This window comes from Camelus bactrianus, chromosome 15 (assembly GCF_048773025.1).
Source record: "Camelus bactrianus isolate YW-2024 breed Bactrian camel chromosome 15, ASM4877302v1, whole genome shotgun sequence".
NCBI lineage: Eukaryota > Metazoa > Chordata > Mammalia > Artiodactyla > Camelidae > Camelus > Camelus bactrianus.
Genome location: NC_133553.1, coordinates 51279410 through 51284788, shown reverse-complemented (window position 1 = coordinate 51284788; position 5379 = coordinate 51279410).

Below are 5379 nucleotides of genomic sequence, written 5' to 3'. Positions count from 1 at the left end.
AGAATCCCTGTATGTGCGTGCCACAGTGTGTTAGCTTTTCTGTTATTTGGAGCTGAAAATGGTTCTAACCAAGGAAATGATCATTCAGGAATTACTTCCGCAGTATAATCTTTACCAAAATATACCAACAACCCATGAGGATGTATTATAATCCTTATGACACTCTAAATGACTCTTCATCAACACTGAAAAATTTTTACCTTACTATGTTTATGTTTACCATAAAGCCATTATTTTTCTCTAGCATATCTTCATAGCAGGAGTTTGGTTTGTAAATTTAAAGAGTTTGACTTGTTTAATATGCATTCATTTCTATTTCTGGCTTTTCGTGTAATGAGAGATTAGGACAAAGTGAGAGAGTAGAGAAATTTACAAGGTGGGAAACACCAAAAACTTTGATATTTGACATATTGAATCAGACAAGTTACAGGATTCAAGGGGAGCAATAGAGAACACTTTCCTATTTATTAGATTTTTTCTAAGTTTGGCTGCCTTATCTATGGATGGTACTAATGACAGTGTGCAGTTCATTGATTGAGTTTCCAATCCTATGTGCAATGTAATGAATATTGACAGCCCTTAATACATGAGAACTGTTGTTTTCATTATTATTATAATCACCTAATAATAATAATGGTTTTAAAGTGTCAAAATATCTTTGGTAAAGAAACTGCTGTGAATCACTGAAGTGATTTAGGAGGACAGCTATGTTCTTTAATTTACTTTGTGTGAAAGATACACAGTAAATTTAAAATTAGCCATAAGATGCATTCATTTACTTGGATGCTTTTTAACTTCAAAGCTACCTTAAATTTAAAACATCTTAATTTCAATAAAAGAGACAAAAACATTGTGCAATTCATGGCACTGGACTAGCCACGTGAATGTTGAGCAACTTTCCCTCTGTCTCTCCAAAGTTATTTTAAAGTACATAAGACATTCCAGTGTAAGCTGGCAACTTTCAAAAGAAATTAGTCTATAAAGAACATTTGTCCTTTGTCTAAACTACTTTTAATTCCATGTTTTATCTTGCTAGGTTAAGGGTTATTCTAACCTCTATGGAGAATGAGAAAATTTTGATGTCCCTAGTCTTTTTTTAAAATTACTCTTCCCTGCTTTTAAGATAATAGAATGAAATTGATCCTTTAAATGGATAAAACATCAGGTTGGAATTTGATAAAATACTTTTAACTATTGGAAATAGACTCTGTAAAGTCATCTTATCTTTATCTCTTTTGTAGTTTATTTTAATTTCAAGAAGTATTTTGAATGCTCTGTCTCCCAAATCAGGTAATTTTGTAACTTCAGAAATTTTGTGGGGCAAGTTTCCATTGCTTAGATATTAGGCTACTAAATGTAATCTAGGAATAAATTTATATCTAACTGTGATTCAAAATTGTCTGCATAATGTAGTGTGCTGGGCATTTAGAAATCCAGCTTCAATACCAGATGCAGTCACTCAGCTCACTGTGTGACATGTGGGGACCCCTGTTTCTTCCCTTCATCTTAATGTCCTCAAAAGAACTGGACTAGAGCTCTGGCTTCAGCTTCTTTCAGCTATGAAACTCTCTATTTTGCAATGCTCATTATGGTTAGGGCTCCCATATAATAATAGAGATCCTAAGAAACATTTTTACAATCCTTCAGAAAAAAAAGATTTTCCCATAGAAAAAGTGACAAAAATTATGAATAGGAAATTCACAGAAGAAGAAACACACGAAAAATACTCAGCCTCATTAATAATCAAAGAAGGCAAATAAATAACAAAAAGATGGGGGAGTACCTACCATATTGTGAACAATTTAAAATTTTGATAATACTAAGTTTCAGTGATACTGTAGAGACAGACATCTCTCACCCATTCCCGGGAGGACATTTTGGCTTAGCTACTTTGGAGGAGAATTTTGAAATAACTTTCTAAAATTAAATTGCATGTAGTACACCTCTAGAAATTCCACTTTACAGCACTGTTCCCAGAAAAACACTCCCAATTCATAAGAAGACATATATAATAGCAGTATCAAAGTACTATACGTAATCAAGATACATGTGTGGGAGAAAAGCTCTAATGTTCATCGATAGAAAAACCATGTCATAAACTTCAGTATACCTGTAACTATGGAATACTGTACGAAAAAGAATGAGGTAGATTCACTGTGCTTATTTGTACCAATACGCAAGATCTGTTGTTCATTTAACAGAACAACGTAAATAGCATAATGGTATGTGCACCTGTGTGTGTGTGTCTGTAAATAAATTTCAAAGGTTCTACAATATTAAAGACCAAATTAGTAACAGTATTTCCCTCAGACAGGGAGACGACTGATATTCAGGGTAAAAGAGACTTCTCTATAGCACCTACAATTTTTAAGTGTAATATAGTCATATATTACTCACAAAATTAAACATTACTGAAAAAAGAGGATAAATTCTTGCATACTAGCATGAATTTCATCAAAAACTTTGTTAAAATCAATTTTTTCAAAAATAAATTGACTGTAGATTTACAGTTATACTTCTGGACTCTCAATTCTATTCCAGTGATCTATACATTTCCCTTTATACCAGAGCAACACTGTCTTGATTACTGGGTCTTTGTAATTCTGGTATACCTAGTACAGAGCCTTTCAACGTTCAGCTTTATTTTTGTCTCACATATACATACTTTTTCTAAAGCAATATGGTTGATTCGCTTTCCCTATAATGTAAAGAAACAACAAGGTTGACAAAGATAAATTACCACTTTGGAGAACCACTTTCTCAGAAGACACAGGGACCGTGCTGGTCTACGGGACTTTTAATGGGTGTCACAGTGACTTCTCCCTGATTTCATAAACCAGTTAACTAAAGAGAAGTTTCAAAAGATTTTCCAGAAATGTCAATCAACCTTGGTATCTCTTGTTAATTGTTTTTTCTCTCTCCTTCCCTCTTATTCTCTCTCTTCTCAATAGCTGGTCTCTTAACAATTTTTTTTTCCCATACATTATTTATATAGAAATACTTCAACATGCTATTTAGTAAAATATTCATTTATAAAATAATGACACTCATAAGTCACATACATAAAATATTTTAAAATTTACAAAGCATTTTAGAACTTCATCCTATTTATCCTTGTATGCAGGCAGCTGTTATAACTATTTTACACATGACAAAAATAGGAAGGACTGCATAAAAAATTTCAATGACTTCAAACAATAAGGATGTGACAGAGAAAGAACTCAAAAGTAAGTTTTTGATTCCAGTTCTAATTATTTTTTTTTACTGTGGACTAACTGATGGGGTAATAAACAAGAAAGTAGTTGGCAAACTATAAACACCGTAGAAATTTTAGGTGGTTTTTTTTTTACTGTTATTAACTTTATTACTGTTATGCAGAAGGAAATTAATCTATAATACCAAATATATTCCTCTGTAGAAAACTGCATACGTAGAAAATTCTCCCTGAAGCCAGCTTGAGGAGATACCCACAATGAGACTGTTTCATTAGGCAGGTGAAAAGTGAGATAAAGGGAAGCAAGTGCTAAAACCTGCAATTCCTGGGCTCCATATGAATTCGTACATAATAACCATATTAGAAACAATGGTCAGCTAGGCAAATGGTGGCCTCAGGCTATTTGGATGGAGCCAACGTTTCAAACCATCAGAATACAAAACATATTTAACCCACAGACTCCAGGAGGACAGGGCACTTTATGCAATGGTACAATAAACTACCAGCAACAATAACACGTTTCCTTAAAGGCTCAAGAATACTTTTCATTTCTACCATATAAAGTCAATACAAAACCAGTCACAATACTGCCCATCTACCCAAACCCCTCTTTAAAGATTCTCTTGCCAAGGATCCACGGGACCCAAAGAAATTCAGGTATCCAACTGACTAAACAGTTACCCAGTGTGCTTGTTATCAAGTAACTGCCTCTGTGTTTCTAATCCATTTTTCATTGCCTGCTCTGTGATTACAGAAACGGGCCCTGTAAATATTTTTCCTTCCACCCTATAAATATTTCTGCTTATACTTCTGATATGCACCGTATTTTTATCATTAGTGAGAAGGAAAGAATGAACCTACCTTGTAAGACTGTTTTTGTGCTTAAACGATGTCATCCATGGAAAAGTGAACATTAGCATATGGAACACATTTAAGTTCCCCACAATTGTTAGTTCACATTCTTTCCGCATCTCCATGTCATCCAAGTCTTACCTACATAGAGCCCCATAAAGTTTATCTTCCATGTAAAAGTTCAAATTAAAACTTAATGCTCAGGAAGGCCAAATAAGATTCTACTGTCCATGATTAAATTAAAGCACATCGCCTGCCACACCATTGTGCTCAATACTGTGTGTTGAATTGACTGACCAATGATATCATCCATACTCTTCTAGACTTCAGTGATTTAGTCTTGTCTGTTATGGTTTAATATTGTTTAAGTGTATTAACCATCCTTTTGTCCCTCGAGGTCAGGCATTACGACTTCTTTTGTATCTTTACAACACCAGGCACAATATGAGGAAAGAGCAAGTACTCAAAAAATGCATACTGAGTAAGTGACATTTCACAAATTCTAACATGTTTATTAGAAAAAAATGTTGGATTTATTACAAAACTTAACTAAGCCTCTCTCTTTTTCTGGACATGAGGTGTCACTTTTTCTCTGTAAAGGCTGAACTGCAGAGCAATTTTCTCTTCTAAGTTATCTTACTGTACCTTCTCCTGCACTTCTGACATTAACTGTCACTCACTGTCAGAAGAGCTGTCTCTAGGCATGAACCAATCCTTAAGCTTAGGATAAATGTGAGCTGAGTTGCACAGAGTAATGTGTCTCACTACTTCCAAGAGTAGTTAAAAACAAAAACAAAACGCCTTTCCATGGGCTCACCCTTCATGAGAACGAAGAGTCCCCTGAAAGGACAGCGTCTGAATAGCCAAGCCCATGCAGCATTTCCGTTTTCAGATGGCTGACCGTGTGAATGTGCAGAGCCACAAAGAAAGCTAGTTCTCTTGATGTTTAGAATAGAGCAGTGAATAGAAAAGAATAATTCCAGATCTGAACTTCTCATGAGAAACAGGAAAAAAGTAACAGAAAAAGTTTTCAAGGATGACATTAAGAGAAAGAAAAATCAGCACAGAACTTGGGGAAATGGCATTTGCAGAGTACACGAAGTTCAATAACACATAGCCTCCATGACAGGGATTTTTAAGAATTGCCTATGAAAACCTGAAATTGATACATTGTGTGTTAAGTAGGCCTTTTTTATTCAGCCAAGCAAGGGAACATAAGGCAGAAATACGTCCAAGTGTAGATCGATGAGAGCAAAGGAAGTAAAGGAGGTAAGGGACTATTCCTAAATGTCCTGACTGAAATACACATACCC